At 35.0% G+C, this 20589-nt stretch overlaps 1 long non-coding RNA gene across 1 annotated transcript; it reads left to right on the forward strand.

Annotated features, from left to right (window-relative positions):
- The first annotated feature begins 29 nt into the window (after nucleotides 1-29).
- LOC110907917 lies at nucleotides 30-19494 on the forward strand. The gene is made up of 4 exons (XR_002574018.2): nucleotides 30-355; nucleotides 440-638; nucleotides 19114-19196; nucleotides 19329-19494. It is a non-coding gene; the product is annotated as an uncharacterized LOC110907917 (long non-coding RNA).
- Nucleotides 19495-20589: the final 1095 nt, after the last annotated feature.

Here is a 20589-nt window from a genome sequence, read left to right on the forward strand (position 1 = left end):
CACACACTTCTGCCGTCATTATCACCACTTTCATCCAAAGTTCCTCACTTCCTCTTCACCCAGCAACACCACCCGCTACCAAGTCAATAATAGTCGCCGGAACCCTTTAAAACCCCATGAATATGCATTCCTGGCCCATTATCACACTCAAGATCTGCAAACGTGGTGGATCCATTATCATTTTTCAACCTAATTCCACATTTCACCCCCAATGTTAACAAATCAGGATAAATATATCAACTTATCAAGTGCAACAACCGTTTGTTCATGCTTGTAGCGTGCGAATTTTACACTTTCATGGCGGAAAAACCCTCAATTTTGCCTGCTAACTTGAATTCCGATTCATCTCCCATATGTAAGTTATTATAATCTCTCTGTCTTCGTATTCATAACGGTTTAATTTACTATCGATTGATGCTCTTTTACGTGTTTGTTATAGAGTGATTCAGTTTCAAACAGTTGGTTAATGCCAGAATCCATCACAAGTGATTCAGTTTCAAACAATAGTGTTGTTTAGGGCTATCAGTTGCACGTAAATCGGTCTATGAAACATGGATTTTACAGTTGTTGGTGATCTTTGAAGGTTTTAAAGATTCCTTCTTTGAATGTGAAATGGCATTTGTCATTGCAACTTGAAGGTTAGCTGCTTAATATTATAAATTCTTTACATAAAGTTGACTTTCTTTTTGTTATGTTACTAACATAAATTACCTTTTAATTACTATATGCTAATCTCCTATACATCAAACCAATTAACTTTGGGATACACGAATGAGGGCAATTTATGATATTTATTGGATATATCATGTTTTAAAATTGCCCACAGCGTGGTCTAGAAAGGGTTCCAAAGAATTCAAATGTAACAATTGAAGTATTGATTTTGTTTTGCTTGATATCTTTTAAATTTGAGATGGAGATGGGTCAGATGTATGTATTTTTAAAACATAATTTAATATGTTAAGAGCTTTCGTATAATAATTTGCATCCCAGTTATCGACTTATCTTGAAAGTTTCACATTTTAATTGTTATCAATAAAGCGTATTTATTTTAGTTTCTAACTATTTACAAAGATCTAGAGGAGCCGAAAGTTGGACAAGGCCCCTCCGGGACCTTGCCACGAAGTGCTCCTCGTTTCAAGCTTCGATTTAACTGGTTGAACGCCTAAAACGGAGACCCGTAGCCAAAGTTATGCTCGTTTTCGTAAAATACCCTTGGAAGCTCGATAATCGGCCTCCAGAAATGTTATGGCTCGATTCTCTACACTTGGGCATGCATCAATTATAGTTGATTTAAGATTAATTTTAAGATTCACCTAATTACTTTTAGCCTATTTTTATAAGGAGTAAATTACAATTTGCCTCCTGCTTACAAAGACCTTTTGTACTACACACCTGTATTATCCATATCTTGCAATTTGCCTCCTCATGCTTGCAAAATCTAACAGTATGGATGTTCATGGTTTGGTTTGGCTGGTTTTTAGGTCAAACCGTGAGCCAAACCGTTACTAACGGTTTTTTATTGTCAAAAACTGAAACCGAACCATTGAAAATTAAAACCGAATCAAACCTAACCGTTAACGGTTTGGTTTTGGTTTGGGATTCGATAATAGATTAAACTTATAATAAAACCTTACGATCTAACTATACCTCTAGTCACTCTTAATCTTAACTATACTTAACATAGAACTTAACATGATCATAGCAGGAACAATGACTACAACATTATGGCAAAATAATTGGGTTAAACTTAACTAAAGAAGTAGCAAATGAAATCATAAAATAGTTATAACAGGAACAAGAAAAGTAAAAAAGAAAGCTTAGGCGACTGTGGAGGGAGTGAGAGAGCACGAGTGGGAACTACAGTCAAAATTAGGATTTCGGGGTGTTACATGGTCCTGCAATTTACCAAAATTTTAGATTTGGTCCCTGACTTTTCAAAAGTACACGGATGGTCTTTGTGGTGTACACTTAGTAACGTATTTAGTCCCCAACCAACAAATCTTAAGATTCAAGCATGGTCAAATTAGGGACTAAATACGTTACTAACTGCAAACCATTGGGGCCGTCCATGTATCTTTTGGCAAAGTTGTGAATTAAATGCGTTACAAAGTGTAAACCATCAGACCATCCATATACTTTTGAAAAATTGAGGATCAATTCAAAGTTCTGATAAACCACACTAAGGTGCTGTTTGTTTTTTGGCCAGAAGCACTTCTGGCCACTTATGTCTGCGTCGCGCAGACGCGCGCAGACCTTTGGGTCCTGTAGCTTGTTTGTTTTCTCGCAGACCTTTGGGTCCTGTAGCTTGTTTGTTTTCTCGCAGACCTTTCATTAAAAAAGGTCTGCGAGACCTCTTCCTCACGCAGACATCAACCCATGTCTTCTAACCTCTTCTAAACACTCCTCTTCACATCACAGACCCCTTCTCCTCATCTCACCCGCTGCCACCATAACACCCTCCCACCCGCTGCCACCCTCCCACCTGCTACCACCATCCCATCGTCGCACCTCTTCCACCGTCGCACCCCATCCCACCGTCGCACCTCTCCCACCTCCATAAGCCCACCACCACCGCCACCTGATACATCACCACCATGTAGAAGGGTCTGGGTACATTAATAAATACAAAATTTATTACATGATATTAAAATGATTGATTTATTCATACAACGGTCTCATTTACTAATTATGTCGAATTTTAGTAAATTGTTTTGCAACTTGATCTAATTATCCTAACCAAAACTCTCTTCCCTACCTTTACTTACAAAAATTACTTACAAAATGACCTCAGTTACGTCCACATATTTTCTTTATTGTTTTAATAATTAATTTATAAAAATGGTAAGATACATATATATATATTTGGACTAGTAGTATAGCAAATTTATTACATATATATTTTAGTATCGTAAGAATTACAACACTTAGTTTACAATACAATTATAACGGGTAGGGACACTCCACTAGTGATGAAATTTCGTCAATCACAACATTCAATCAAGTTCCGTCATGTCATCGAGCTTTATTCCATCACTAGTGATGGATTTTAGTGGAAATGCTCATCACTAGTGATGGTTTTTTTTTTTAATTTTTAAAATATAAATTAACAGTAAAACAATAAAATTATAAATTATAAATTCAATTTAAATAAATCCTAAATTACAAACTAAAAAAAACTAAACATTGCAAATTAAAAAAACCTAAAAATCTACGGCATCTCCCAACCACACTTTTCACACATCTCACATTTGTGTTGAAGTAAGATCGACTTAAACGGTTCGTCGAGATTGTTGTGCGGTTGTAACAAGACGTTTAAATCACTATTTTTTTCGTTTTCGGAGTGTCTAATATACGCCTCCTCACGTTTAAGTTTTGCCGCTACAAGATTTTCTCTTCTTTCTTTGGATTCGGCCATTTCTACCAATTTAGCCTCTTTGAATTCAAAGATCGACTCCGCCACCGTTTCCTTTCCTCTACTTGACAAATCACCATTTTTCTTGCGGCGCGGCCTTGTCGGTGTAACATCTTGATCGGCTTGGTAGTTCAAATTCATTTGGGGCATGTTACCCGACCCGGAAGTAGTGTAGTTCTCATAATCGGAAGTTTTTGATCTTTTGGGACCTCCTCTTCTTCTTAGAGCCGTCGGCCCATCCATGTCGACCAACGCAACCGGTACCCAGTTCGGGTGATGTCTCGCAACCTCCCATGCCACCAAGTGTGGAAAAGTTTTATGCTTGTATAACCGGCAATAGTCTTCTAAGGCGTTTTTTATGATAGTTGCATCGCTCGCTCCGCTTTGTGGATTTCAGGTCTAAAAAAATACAAAAAAAAACTTTTTTATAAAATAAGATAAAAAATAACAGTTTTCTGTTTTTTTTAAATAAAAGAGGTTTTCTGTTAAAAAAACAGTTTTATGTTTTATAAAATATAAAAACAGTTTTCTGTTTTTTATAATAGAAAAAACTGTTTTATGTTTTTAAAAATAAAAAAAAAACGGTTTTCCGTTTTTAAAAATAAAAAAAAAAGTTTTATGTTTAATAAACATTAAAAAACAGTTTTATGTTTTATAAAATAAAAAAAAACAGTTTACGGTTTATAAAAAAAAAACAGTTTACTTTGTAAAAAAAAGTACCAATTGAATGAAACAAGCGTTAAATTTACTCATTTTTTGGTTCAAATCTCCCCACTTCGAAGTCATTTAATCCATGTTTCCTTCGGTCGAACCGGGAAGTTTGCCAAAATGAGATATAACTCGTCTCCAAAACAAGTCCTTTTTTGCTCATTCGAATGTTTCTTGTTTTCGGAGATGTGCAAGTATGCCTTGACCAAGCCGACCTATTCTTCGCTCCTCCAAGCTCTCCCGGCGGATGTTGGGACGATTTCAACTTCATAATCGTCTTCTTCTTCTTCAGCCGGTTCACTATCGTCATCAAGTTGTTGTGGTTCGCGGTATGCACGGACAAATTGGTGGATGAGATTGTTATCTTCTCGTGGGTCGACGTTGAAATGGTGGGTTTGAAACAGCTGTGTTTGAAATTGTTGAGGTTGATATGGTGGAATGAAAGGTTGGTTTTGATACTGTTGGGTTTGAAATGGTGGAAATTGTTGGGTTTGAAAGGGTTGGTTGGGAAACGGTTGGGTTTGAAATGGTGGGATTGGGTTGGGTTCGTCTTGCAACCGAAATCTCGCCGGCTCGCCAAAATTAACTTGAACCTTCGGTCGTACGGGTTTTTTCTTCGAACCCGAACCTCGTTTGCTTGAACCTTCCATTTTGGGTTGAATTGTATTTTTTTGAAGTTTGAAAGATTCTATTTTTTGTGTTGGAAGAATTGTATTGTTTGGTATTTTAAATAATTGCATTGTGTGTATATATATAGCCAAATCATAAATAAACGGTCAAATTTTTCACCAACGGTCATTTCAACGTTCCAAAATTTCAATTACAACCCGTGATGATGAAGACGTGTTATAATCTCCACGCGTGAATAAATGTGGTGGCGGCGGTGTTTCACTAACTTCAACGCGTGAAGGATTTGTCATCACGGGGCGCCGAGACTGGTGGACCGCCGAGAGAAACAAAATAGGAAATGAGGCAGCTGAGGTCATCATGTACAACCCACTATGCACAAACATCTTTCCAATTAATAGTATATATGTAAGATTAAATATTTATTTATTTATATTTAATCTAGTAGCCATCATTATCATCTATATAATATGGATCAAAATATATTAAAACCTATAATAAATTAGTTGGTAATTGTTGATGGGCCAGATTACCCTAATTAACTAATTGGGTTTCCCCTTGGGTGTATATAAGGAGATTACTAGAGAGGGATTAGGGTTAGACATTCATAACATCATACACAAAATCGCCCCTCCTCTCTCTCCATTACTACGAGTTCTTCAAGCCTAAAGAACTCGGTACTACCATCAAGAAGATACATCCTAAAGGGGAACCAGATCAAGCTGACAACTATGTCAAACTCCGTGGCTGCGTCTCTGACTGGATTCTCTGCTGGCCTGTTTGCTGTATCAGGTATTATTTACATGTTTTCCCTTATGTTTAAACAGAACTGATCAACATGTGGTATCAGAGCATATGTTGATAAATCAGTTCTGTTTTCGTATCCATCATTCTGGGATCATAATCTGGAAAACGGAAGTTTTTTAAAGCCATATAAGTCACGGCTGTTTTCGGTCTTCTATGAGCCGAAATCAGTTTTTAAGAAAAAGGGTGGTTAAATCATGTCACCCGAAACCATAAATGGGATGATAATATCCGAAATCTGTTAACTGAAATCATAAAATTTATATTTCGGAACCCAGAATCATGTTTATAAATTTTAGGGTTCATCATAATGTTCTAAGAAAACTCGAAAATTCCCTAAGATTTGGAATATAATTTAGATTAGTGGATGTTTTTTACTGTTTTGATCTTAATTTTATCTAATAAAATTTCGAAAACTGTTAAAAGATATTCAGTTATTATTTTCGAAATCTTTTGATAAATTTAGATCAGCATTAAAACAGGAAAAATTATCCCACAATCCCTAAAATTTCGAGTTTTCAGTTATTATCACAAAACAGCTGTTAATGAGGTTGCTACTCGAGACCATGAGGTTGCTACTCGAGACCATAAGGTCATAACTCGAGACCATGAGGTTGCTACTCGAGACCATGAGGTTGCTACTCGAGACCATAAGGTCATAACTCGAGACCATGAGGTTGCTACTCGAGACCAAGGTTGCTACTCGAAACCATAAGGTCATAACTCGAGACCAAGGTTGCTACTCGAGACCAAGGTTGCTACCCGAGACCAAGGTTGCTACTCGAGATAAAAACGTTACAACTCGAGACTAAGGTTGCGACTGGAGACCTCATAACTAACTCGAGATCTCAAAACTCAGTCGAAACCATGACTCGAGACCATGACTCGAGACCTCACTCGATCCGCGCTAACAGGTGGTTTGCTATTAAATACTTGGTTTTGTTAACACTTAATTAATTTATCAGAATCAGATAATTTTGCAAAACCAAAATTAGCTTTACTTGAATGAGCTTCTGATGTTTTAATTCTGGCCAAAGCTGATTTAATACATCTATTTATTGTTCAAGTATTATGAAAGCTATGTTGAGTATGCATTACAAACCTGAAATGTCTTAATTCTGGCCAAAGCTGATTTAATTCATTTATGTTTAGCATGCTTGACAAAGTGCATAACTAAAGTGATTGTCTCATTTCTGGCCAAAGCTGATTTGTCCTCGTTTAAGTAGAACTTTAAATAAGTCTATTATTTTGATGTTAGTAATAGACATATCACAACTTCTTCACATGATGATCCTTATATCAATGATCCTTCATTAATTTTATGATCATTTCGTCTGCCTTATTTTAAGTACCCATAATTTTACTCACTATAATTTACTTCTACATGTATCTCATCCACTTTAATTCCTAAACCCAAAATGTTTGCTTTATTTAAAGTTTCTATTGGAATTAGCTCTTAAATTAAATCCTTGATTATTTCTTAAGACACGATAATCCTATTGCTCTCTTCTGATAAAGATTATAAAGAAGAAAATTAGAGCATGATGATCAGGACAAATCGAACATGATGTCTCTTATAATAATCAAGAACTCTCTAACATAATGCTATCACTAAAGTTATTTCAGATTAAGATTTTCCTAAGGCTAATCTCTTATATATGGAATAATCACTAGAACTCCTAAGATGCATGCCTTCTTTTAAAAATTCTAAACTATAAAGTTAAGTGATATATGTGAATAGATAATAATGTACGATACCATGACCCATAAAGTTAAGGGCTTATGCATGGAAATAAGTACATTTTCCAGTACATTACATATTAAGATTTTCACTTGTACAATTTGATGCCTTATAAATCAACTATAACACTCAACAATACCAAAGTATAATGAGTGTGTTGATAAGCAACATATGTACAAAGAAATAAATGTTTGAAACTGGAAAATAAGATGTTATTCACCTTACAATCACTAAAACCTTAAAAGAGGATTGTTCTAAGGTCCATAGTCAAAATACAAGTATAAAATCCCAACTCTAAGGTTCTTCAAGGGAAAATCTCACTGCATAATCTTAAGTCATTAGACTAGACATAAGCAACGAGACTATCCATTATTCTAAAGAACAGTTGGATGAATTAATTAGATAGTCACTTATTAAAGATATTTAAGTCTACTAATTATAATATTCCTATTAACACATGATTAGTTGACTCTAGTTTTTTAAACGTTTTCTTACCAGAAGTTAACAAATAACTAACATGAGAGTTAGTGACAAAATTAAATGTTAAGGCTATAAGAACAATAATAAGCAATCTTCTAACAACGTTTTTCGATACCGTACATATATTCTGAGTGTTAATCAGAATATAGTATCATCATTAAGCAATGTTATGAAGGTTGTGAGGTTTGCATAGTCAACATAAAGTCACACTTATCTAAAACTCTCATCTTATTTGTTCTAAATACCTGGATTGAAACATTATTAAGATAAAACTAGATGATACCTTACACTTTCACAACTTTTGTCATCATGCAAATGAAAAATTTGACAGAAGGAAAATGAGACTTACAAATTTCATCCATTATAACCAAAATTCATGAGAAATCATGACATGGTTAATGAGGATGATTTCTTATCTAATCTCATTCTAAGTGTTTTTAAATCATGACGTTATAGCCCTAAATATCACTTGGCTCAAGGAATAAATATGGGTCCATCATAAGTCATTCATTGACATTCGTGGAACTTATTCCAAATGGAACATTCAGACATAATTCATTTATCATTTAAAGACTATCTACTTGTATCTAAATTTGTCGTATATGGCCCACAATTTTTAAAAGAAATCTATTCATATATGTACTTAATAAGATTTCTATTAAATATGTCCCTAAAGTTTCTCATGATATCTGAACATTAAAGGAATCAAATAAAGTCTAACGTGTATGTGATAGGTTCCCACGTCACGTAGCTCATTGAAACTTCTCTTGTAGCATTCTAGAGATATTAAAGATCAGTGGGAGCATTAAGTGTCTTAATAATAACTTGCAATAGTTGCAAGAGGTGGGGAGTGAAAACTTTATATTACTTCAATTTACACACCTCTTGTACAAGACACTGCTCCATCTTGACACTGTTCTATCAAAACTTGTCTCCTTAAAATCTAAAGCTACCTTTACAAAGGTTTCATTGTTGCTTAATTGTGGGCACACTTAGATATCTTATCTAACTTAACATAATCCTAAACAAAAGAAACTACTGTAGGATCGTTTGCTTACCCGATGAGTCGTTCAGAAGAGATCTTAGACTAATCTAGAGGCGGAATTCATTGAATTAGTCTTTGTAAAGCTTGATTTCACTCTTTAACATCTCCTGTATTGATTATATGTCAAATTACAAGCTTGTGGAGACAATTGGACAGGGCTTCGCCTTTACACCTTGGAAAACACACACACCAGACTACTTGGAATCGCTCATATGACCCTATATATAGGGGTTATGGGCCGCTCATATGGACAAGTCCATATGAGCGATCCACACACATTGACAAATGAGCGATCCACTTGATTGCTATAAAAGCGACCCACCTATACTACCCTATAAACGGTCCTCAACAATACAAGATTTCTCGTTTACCGATCACTATACAATCAGCCCTATCCTAAGACTCGAACTAAGATGTAGTCGACAGACAACTGCACCAACAGACTCCCCCTTGAATGTTGACGGAATCTTCAGTGAGAGTCTTCAATCATTCACAGCTCTTCAATCTTGTTCGATCTTCTTCAGGAACTCAGCCTGGAATCAAATCTTCTTCAAGAATTTCTTCTTGGAATCATATGCCTGGATCTTTCTCTGGCTCTAACTTTCGTCAGACTCCCCCTATCATCATGCTGGGATCTCTGTCTGGAAATTGTTATCACTATTGAAATCAACTCCTGGCTTTCTCTGTTTAAGCTCTTCTCTGGTTCTGATATGTCTCCTGGCTATCCGTAGCGACAGGATCAGAAACCTGCACAACTCAAACACACTATCACAAACTAATACAATTTGTAATTCAACTTAATGAATTAACTAATCGTATAAGAAAAACTATGAAGATCAAATTGTAGGTTACCATTCAACTTAGTCATCAAGTTAATGAACCAATTTTGCATTTCAAATCTTCACAATTTAACACTCTCTCCCAAACCACAAGTTCAACATGTTTTACACTAGAAATGTCGAAAATCAGTTCTTCACACTCTGTTGTCGAAAATCTTTTTGAAGTTTTCAAATATCAAACAAAAATACAATATTTTTGGATTTTTGAATTTAATGAAATACAAAAATGAACACTATTTTTGAGAGATTGTGCAAGAGGATCATATCGGTTTTTTTGAGACATATCACCAACACCGTTGATCTTGATTAATCAGCAAATGTTAAAAACAAATTTACTTCTGATTGTCAGTATTGTTGTCCACTTAAACCTCTACACAAATTTTCAATTGATTCAAGATACGTATTTAATGTTTTAGAACTTAAACTTATTTGAGTGTCCCACCTCTTGAATATACTCCCGTATCCAGATCTCAATATTCTGATTTACAGGTAAGTATACTACGAATGATATCTGTATATAAATTAGGGGAAAAATGCGAAGACTGAGGGATCTCAGGTCAGAACTTCCGTTCAGCAGAGAGATATCAGCTTCGACTTAGCAGTGGGTCCCCTTTAGAGGATCTTTTCAGCTACAACAACTGATCATCAATTTTATTGTCTAATCAGCTGAGGGCTTTATGCTATGTTTCAAGCATATAGAAGCAAGTATTAGCCAGGGACTAGGTCAGAACCACCGTTCAGCAGAAGTCCCGGAATAATACCCCAGACATCATTTGAGTATAAGAACCTAGTATTTCAAAATAAGAAACCTTTCAAACGAGATTTCAGGGGTTACCTATATATCCAAGTAGTGTTCCCCACAAAATAAGTAAGTTTGATTTTAGGTTTATATCTCGAATACAATTTACTAACTGTGCGAAGTCTACTGACACATCATTAGTAAGACTTGTTTAAACATTTTTGAATTTACAAATCTTTAGCATGCTGTGATAGTCCACCAATGTACTATCATCTCCTCTTTTTGCAACAAAACTCATTTTCATTTTTCAATTTTTTTAAATTTTTCAAAATTTTCTTACTCCCCCTAAAATCAAAATATGTTTCAATTTTGATTTTCTGAGGAAAAATTGAAAACAAACTATACAAGAAATTTGACAACATTATGTGAATTACCTCAATTCACCATTCTTGTGCAAAAACAATCAGAACTCCCCCTCACAACAAACTATTTTCCCATAATGATTTCAAAACACTCAAGTTTGTTTCAATCAAAATGGTTTTTCCGGAAAAATTAGTTTGTGTTCCAACCATTTGTAGATTTGGGGTTATCTCATCATCTTGTTTTCTTCAAACCTTTTAAAGATTTAACATTTCCAGTTTTAACATAAACCATTTGTAGAAAATCAAGTACAACTTGATGTCCTTGATTTACCACATTTGAGACGAAAAATCACCAAAGTGAAATTTCTCAAGAAATGTGCCGATTCATGATCCACGATACCATCTTGGGATCTCCGGCATGTCAGGTTTTTCATTTAAACAGATTCACCCAAGCCTGATGGTCCTTGGGTGATTTCGAATTCTTGTTCAACAATGATGGAAAATTTGCATCATCCATTGCTAAACCTGAATTCTCCTTTTTTACCTCAACCAAAGGCTCCTCTGGTTTTAACGAACCAGAATCATTGCCTGAAGGTGGCTTGTCCGACTTTGATCTGTCAGATTCATCGCTGACCTTCTCCTTTTTCTTCTTTTCCTCTTTAGTCCTCAGATTTGTATCTGATGAATCTGTCTTGGTAGACTTTGCAATCGAGGAAATTGATTCATCAGAACTTTTACTCTTTCTATTTGGTGAATCCGAGGACAAAATCTTCTCGAGATACTCTCTCGCCTTCTTCCTCTTTTTCCTCAGTCTGTCTTTCTGCCCCTGTGAAAGTTTGACTTTCTTTTCCGGAATTGACTGTTCTTGAACTTTAGGTTTCAAAACCTTCTGTTCCTGGGGCTTGACTTTGACTGGAATTTTTGCCATTTTCGGAGAATTAACCCTCAATCTTTCACTAGATTTCCTTGGGCAATCTCTGGCAATGTGACCTTTGATGTTGCAATTAAAGCACCTCCTGGTCTCATAGCTCCAATACCGGCAGTTAACAGCAATGTGTCCATGATAGCCGCAGCTGTAGCACACTCTGTTATCGTACCTATCACCATTTTTAGTCCAAACACTCAGATCAAAACATTGTTTGGCTTGGTGATACTCTTTTCTAAAATCTGATGGATTTAGCTTTTGAGCACTATGGTTGGATGATCTATCTGATAACTTTTTACTATCTTTTTGTTTCTGTTCCACTTTCTTCTTCAAAGGTTTCTGTTTAGAACATTCACCTTTTTCAGTCGATTGTAGAACAAATTTCTGAGATTTTTCTTTTAAAACTGATTTTTGTTTTTCAATTTTAACCTTTTTATCATCAGATTTTCCATCACAACCTTCAACTTTGACATGATCAAAGTTTGTGACTTTGTCACTCATTGGAATAGAATTGATTGGTTTTGGACAGGGAAACTTCAAACTGTCTGATGAAGTCACAAAACCTATCAATTTCTTTTCAAGTTCATCAATCTTGTTTCTGGAATTCTCAGCTTCTTTTTCAAACTGAGATATTCTTTCAAGATAAGACTTGATTGAACTTTCATTTTCATTTTTCAAATTTTCAAGAACAGATTTTTCATTCATCAGAACTTTTATCTGTTCCTGAAATTTTGATTCATTCGCTTTCAGATTTTTGTTTTCAAGCTTATTCCAGAAATCCTCATCTTCTGACGATTTCCTTTTGCTTTCAAACTCCTTTTCAAGCTCTTTGATTTTCTTTTTAGCACTTTCACATTCTTTCTCCAAACTGATAATTTTTTGAAGATGTGAATTGATCAGTTTTTGCTTCTCAATGTTGTTTTGACTGAAAACATTTCTCCCATCTTCAAGAATTTTCAGTTGATTTTGAAATTCTTTTTCACCTTTAGCCTTTTCAATTTCAAAATCTTTAATTTTCTTTTCAAAAAACTTTTCTTTATCTTTTAACTTCGTGTTTTCAAATGTCAAACTGTTCAAACCAACCAACAGTTTGTCATTTTCAGCTTTTATCTTTTCACAAATTTCCTGAACCATAAGAATCTGTTTTTCATCAGCCTGCTTTTCTTCTTTCAACTTCTTGATTTCCAATGCCAAACTTTCCGCATTTTTGATGAGTTTGTCATTGTCAGTCTTGAAGCTGTCACATTTTGAGCATGCTGATGCAGAACTTGAATATCCAACTTCTACAGATTCTTCATTCTTTGGAGTATCCGTTGTTTCCATCTTGTCGATTCCTGCACGAAAGAGTTTAACAAAATCAAAAGGATTCATATTATCATCAATATAACATTTCCTTTTGATATCGTATTTCAGAGTACTCTTTGTTGCAAGAAATACACAAACTCTTCTATCAACTTCAATGAGTACATCCAACTCCAATTTATGTAAATTCTTTTCCATCTCAGCCAAAAACTCTCTCCTTTTCCTTTCTTCTTTATAATACTCTGCTCTAATTTCATTAAAGAACTGATGTGGAAAAAGTCCTGGAAAGAAATCTTTTTGTTGTAGCTCAACAATAAACTCATCCCATTTAGCAGGTAATGCAGTTGTCAATTTTGAAAGATATTCCTCATTTGACAACTTAATACCCCTATTCCACATAATGTCTGTTAAGATTTTAAAACGATTTTCTATCTCTTTCAACGTTTCCTCCTTTTGGCATACGAATAATTCAAAACTTTTGGCCCAAGTGTCCGTACTCACCTTTCTATAATCTGTATCCATATTTCTCATATACCAATTGTTAAAATCCTCTAGCATAATGTTTTCTTGTTCATCAAATACCATCGTCATTTTTCAAAAAAAAATCCAACACGAATTAGTAGACTAATAAACGAACCAACTGTTGGTCAGATAAGCGGTCCAAACTAACTGTCCAAATAAGCGGTCCACAATCAGTCCAAATAAACGGTCCAGAATTTGTTCGTTCGAGCGATCCAAAAGATATCCGTTCGAGCGATTCAAACGATGTCAAATAAGCGGTTCAAAAAAAATCTGTTCAAGCAGTTCAACCAGTTCAACTCCTGTTCGAACGAGCGGTTCAAACAATTGATTTTGGAGCGGTTCAAAAGTCCAAATTACGAGCGATCCAAGTCAATTGATTGAATAAGCGGTTCAAGCAATGTCTGGATGAGCGGTTCAACTAATTAATTTCGAGCGATTCAAGATTTAATTTTCGAGCGGTTCAAGGTGGTCCGAATGGGCGGTCCAAGAATTAAGCAATTACGAGCGGTTCAAGCAATTTGTTTCGAGCGGTTCAACAATGTTCAGAAACACGGTCCACTTTCAAACATCATTTTCACCCCTAAAAACTTCGAATTTTGATTTGAAACTTTCCAGGGTTTATCACGGTACTAATTCGCACAATCCCTGAGATTTTCAGTAAATTTTGACCGTGAAAACTCTCCGAATCAGAAAAAGAAGGTGTAGAAGTGAGAATTTCAAGCGAAAATCGAGCTAAACGGTAAGAACTCTTTCTCCTGTGCTCTGATACCACTTGTAGGATCGTGTGCTGACCCAAACGAGTCGTTCAGAAGAGATCTTAGACTAATCCAGAGGCGGAATTCATTGAATTAGTCTTTGTAAAGCTTGATTTCACTCTTTAACATCTCCTGTATTGATTATATGTCAAATTACAAGCTTGTGGAGACAATTGGACAGGGCTTCGCCTTTACACCTTGGAAAACACACACACCAGACTACTTGGAATCGCTCATATGACCCTATATATAGGGGTTATGGGCCGCTCATATGGACAAGTCCATATGAGCGATCCACACACATTGACAAATGAGCGATCCACTTGATTGCTATAAAAGCGACCCACCTATACTACCCTATAAACGGTCCTCAACAATACAAGATTTCTCGTTTACCGATCACTATACAATCAGCCCTATCCTAAGACTCGAACTAAGATGTAGTCGACAGACAACTGCACCAACAACTACAATGACTAACGTCATTAATATGTTTTCTCTATTAGAATTTGTTTGGTCGTTAAATATTGACCCTAAGCATGCTGAGTTCCTAAAGTTTTCTAAGGTCAGTCGGAGCAGTCAAAGTCCTTATAATGACTTGCAAGGAATACAAGAGGCAGGGGGAAGAGTGTCATTAAATTTCACTCCAAATTTAACTCCGTTACACCTCTTGTACACCATACTGCACCAACTCTTATAAACTTAGAATCCTGAAAATGATAGAAACCTAATCAAGAGCTAATCCATAAAACTGAAACTTCTAACAAACCCAATAATCAACTCAGGAGGTCATCTAGGTTTAAAAACCTACTAACTTTGATGATTACATAACCTCCCTAATTTGGAGTTGAAATGGATTTTGGAAAAGTTTACAGATCCTATCTCTTCTAATTAAGCCATTAGTGTCAATCAATCTTCTGAATGGAATAAAACAGTTTTCTAGTAAAACTGATTTTATGTGTTCACATAACGTTTGGGATTTGATTGAATTACCTAAGGGTGTTCATAACTAAACCAAATCCTGATATAAACGTTACGACACAAAGAAGCATGATTGATTGTCAAAGGTTATACTCAGGAAGAGATATATTATTAAAGAATCTTTATTACATATCTAACAAAAGATTTCTTTGAGGATCATCACTGTTCTAGTAGCTTATAATAGTTTAAAGCTACATTAGATGAACATTAAAACAATTTTTCCTAACAAATGGCTGACACATTTACATGTTCGTTAGATAACAACCTAAAGTTCCAAACTGAAGGTTAAAGAACACTTTATTTGTAAGCCAATAAAATCCATGTATGGTTTAATGCAAACATCATAATGTGATGAAATCTTAACGCAGTTATTTTCATCAACAATCAAGTGGATTAATGTACCTACCTCAAGATGAGTGGGAGCAACTAAGATAAACTTGTCTATATAGATGATATTCTTTTGACAAGTAGATGTTACATAAGTCAAAGCATTGTTAACACAAACTTTGATATAATAGATCTCAGAGATATCTCTTACATAATAGATATCATAACATGTTGAGATAGACCAAATGGGACATTACTTCCGTTCCATAAGTTTAACATTAAATTGGTCCTTACATATGTAACAAACAATACTGCTCTCCTTTAGAGGATAATAGGCTAAATGAGATGATTTCTTACGCTTCATTAATTAGAAGCCTTATGTAAGTTTAAGTCTATACTCGTTTAGATATTACTCACATTGCAACACACTAGATATGTCTAGATTAATGTGAAGCATTTAATTGAGTATTACAATATCTTTAAAAGAAACGAGAGGCTATGATTTGAAGAAGAAGTGAGAAATCAAACCGGTTTATTACTCTAACTTTGTAATATTCAAAGATGACAAAATGTAATTTTGGGTATATCTTTATGTCAACAGACAAAACCTATCTTATGGAGGAGTCATAATAAACTGATAATAACAACCTAAGTTATAACGACATAATATAGTCACTAAATGTTGTTAAAAATTTATCAGTGGACTCATAAGTTTATTAACTCCATGTGATTAATATATTGAAGACTTGTTGTGATAAAGTCAGCTACCATGTCTCCGTGAACAGTAACAGTTCGAGAGGTGCTGCATTAAATTTTCGATACACAATTAATTATTCGTTTATGAACGAATTGAGGAAACTAAATATTTGTATCGAATGCATTCGTGATATGCTTAAGGATCCTATAACTAAAGGTCTATTACCCATAAGTCTTATTAAGAGTACTCATAAAAGAGACGGGTTTTAATAGATGACCATGTACAACTGCATATCGTACTATGAATGACTAACTATTAATCAATTTCCTCATCAGTTTGATTTTGTATGTCTCTTACATATGTTCTGCCGGTGTAATGACATATAGACAACTATAAATACAAATCAAACGCTAAAGGGCTTGTTTGTATTTTGATCATAACTGTTAGGTTTTAAATTGAGGCTATAGTATGACTAATGGGGGTCCTGAGTCGAATGATGATTCAACGGCTGTATTTCTCTGCTATAGTTCTTGGTTTAAAGCTAAAATGAGTATTAACTTCTGATTAGACTAATCTAATACTCATGATAAATGATTATTCGGCTAAGTGGGAGAATGTAAGATTAAATATTTATTTATTTATATTTAATCTAGTAGCCATCATTATCATTTATATAATATGGATCAAAATATATTAAAACCCATAATAAATTAGTTGGTAATTGTTGATGGGCCAGATTACCCTAATTAACTAACTGGGTTTCCCCTTGGGTGTATATAAGGAGATTACTAGAGAGGGATTAGGGTTAGACATTCATAACATCATACACAAAATCGCCCCTCCTCTCTCTCCATTACTACGAGTTCTTCAACCCTAAAGAACTCGGTACTACCATCAAGAAGATACATCCTAAAGGGGAACCAGATCAAGCTGACAACTATGTCAAACTCCGTGGCTGCGTCTCTGACTGGATTCTCTGCTGGCCTGTTTGCTGTATCAAGTATTATTTACATGTTTTCCCTTATGTTTAAACAGGACTGATCAACAATATAAATATGTGGAAGTAACCCAGGTCATTTTGTAAGTAAAGGTATGGAAGAGAGTTTTGGTTAGGATAATTAGATCAAGTTGCAAAACAATTTTCTAAAAGTCGACATAATTACGAAATGAGACCGTTGTATGAATAAATCGATCAATTTAACATCATGTAATAAATTTTGTGTTTATTAATGTCCCGCACCCTTCTACATGATGATGGTGAGTTGCTCAATTGGTGTAACCTTATTTTTTGAGTATACTACACGATGGACTAAGTGTGGTTTATTAGAACTTTGAATTTGATCCTCACCTTTTCAAAAGTATATGGATCGTGTTATATGTATGATCTAATGGTTTACACTTTGTAACACATTTAATTCACAACTTTGCCAAAAGATACATGGATGGCCCCAATTGTTTGCAGTTAGCAACGTATTTAGTCCCTAATTTGACCATGCTTGAATCTTAATATTTGTTGGTTGGGGACTAAATACGTTACTAAGTGCACACCACAAAGACCATATGTGTACTTTTGAAAAGACAGGAACCAAATCTAAAATTTTGGTAAATCACAGGGATCATGTAACATCCCAAAAGCCTAATTTTGGCTGTAGTTCCCACTCGTGCTTTCTCACTCCCTCCACAGTCGCCTAAGCTTTTTTTTTCTTTTCTTGTTCCTGTTATAACTATGCTGATTTCACCTGCTACTTCTTTAGTTAAGTTTAATCCAATTATTTTGCCATAATATTGTAATCATTGTTCCTGCTATGACCATGTTAAGTTCTATGTTAGGTATAGTTAAGATTAAGAGTGACTAGAGGTATAGTTAGATCATAAGGTTTTATTATAAGTTTAATCTATTATCGAATCCCAAACCATAAAACCAAACCAAAACCAAACCATTAGTAACGGTTAGATTTGATTCGGTTTTAATTTTCAACGGTTCGGTTTCGACAATAAAAAACCGTTACTAACGGTTTGGCTCACGGTTTGATCTAAAAACCGGCCAAACCAAACCATGAACATCCCTACTGTTAGATTTTGCAAGCACGAGGATGCAAATTGCAAGATATGGATAATGCGGGTGTGTATCTTTGTAAGCAGGAGGCAAATTGTAATTTACTCCTTATAAAAATAGGCTAAAAATAATTAGGTGAATCTTAAAATTAATCTTAAATCAACTATAATTGATGCAGCCCAAGTGTAGAGGATCGGGCCATGACATTTCTGGAGGCTCATGATTGAGCTTCCAAGGGTATTTTACGAAAACGAGCATAACTTTGGCTACGGGTCTCTGTTTTAGGCGTTCAACCAGTCAAATCGAACTTTGAAACAAGGAGCACGTCGTGGCAAGGTCCCGGAGGGGCCTTGTTCAAGTTTCGGCTCCTCTAGATCTTTGTAAATAGTTAGAAAATAAAATAAATACGCTTTATTGATAACAATTAAAATGTGAAACTTTCAAGATAATTCAATAACTTGGATGCAAATTATTATACGAAAGCTCTTAACATATTAAATTATGTTTTAAAAATACATAAATCTGACCCATGTCCATCTCAAATTTAAAAAATATCAAGCAAAACAAAATCAATACTTCAATTGTTACATTTGAATTGTTTGGAACCCTTTCTAGACCAGGCTGTGGGCAATTTTAAAACATGATATATCCAATAAATATCATAAATTGCCCTCTTGTCTTGTATGTACTGAAATTCATGATGTAGAAACCGTAATACTAGCATGTTTCAGTCTATAGAATTATATAAATATGAAACATGTTTTTTTTGTTTATTGCAACTATTGTTGCAGGACCCTGGCAGGTGATGCTTAAACAAACGGATAATTCATATGCTTGTGTTGCTGAAAGTGAAACCCGCTTCACCCTTAATGAAGTAAGTACTTCACACTTAGTTTTTGACCCGTTTCTTTTCAAGCCGATTTTGTTTATTTTAGTGTTCGACCCGTTACGGATAAAAGGGTAACCCGAATCAACACATTCATAGACATTTGTTTGGTATGAACAGACGAAAGAAGAACTGCTAAGGGTTCTTGGACTGAAGGAGGAACAAGGAAGCCAACTTGAGTTCCTTCGCAGGGGCTATAAGGTAAATTTCCCATTCTATTCGTTCCTCCAAAAATTCACCCTCCACCCGTAGGATGTATTTTTTTTTAGAAAGTTCCAGGCTAAATCACTCATCAGCCCATCCATCATCATTATCGTTATCATCATCATTAGATAATAAACAAATTTTCAATAAACTGATGGTAATCCATCTTTTCTTTTTCTAAGGCTTATAAATAACTATAAATTTTATACACTAATGCCTCTTTAAATAAAATGATTTAAAATTTTATGCATATTGAATTGAGTGGCTTTTAACCAACTGTTAGCCTGTTTTCAATTTAGTACCAGGATTGAATATATTTTTTTCTAATTTATTCGTTGATGTTAGTTTATATTTGAAATTCTACCGATAGAGTTGATGTTAAACTGCATGTTAAGTAGGCTCGCATAAAGGTAGATGCCCAAAAGCCCAAAAAAATTGAAAGAATGTTTATTTATATATACTAAAGATAAAATATATTATAAAAATTCCTTGATTGTCTATGGGTGTTTATACATTATGCTGACATGGAAAAACAAAATTCGGCTTGATAAATATATCATGGTCAATTTACAATCATGCCATGAATTGGTTGTGGTTCTCGTGTTGTTTTCTCTATTAAAACTTTCAAATGATTATATATGATTCAAAGATGATTAATTTAGAAAGGCTGAACGGTATGGTGACGGAGGGAAGAAAGAAGACTGGGGTGGCGGGATGGGGTGACGGAGCGGCGCCGAGAAGAAAGAGGGGGCCCACATGTTTTGGTCCGTCGCAAACGTCCATATTCGGACGGTGAGGACAGGGACGGGGGGGGGGTGGTTGGTGTAGATGCCGTCGCCAGAGCAAGACGGGTGGGGCGACGCCCCCATACCGTGTAGCCTAAAAGAACAAAATATAGTTCACCTGCTATCCATATACGAGCTTCATTTGACAGATTTAGTCATGCACCTTTCATGGTTTATTTGGACTCATTCAAAGTCTGATTTCTACTTTTCACAAATTGGTCAAATTTTGATTGGTTTTCTAACTTGAAATGAAAGCTGATTATAGACCTCTCCATTTATGTCCACTAACATTGGATGACAGCTATCCTTGACTTATTCTAAATTGATTTCTTCATCCATCACTCTCATTTATCATGTCCACACACTGAACTCTGATGCTATTTGTGTCCTAA

Source organism: Helianthus annuus, chromosome 4 (genome assembly GCF_002127325.2).
Source record: "Helianthus annuus cultivar XRQ/B chromosome 4, HanXRQr2.0-SUNRISE, whole genome shotgun sequence".
Taxonomy (NCBI): Eukaryota; Viridiplantae; Streptophyta; class Magnoliopsida; order Asterales; family Asteraceae; genus Helianthus; species Helianthus annuus.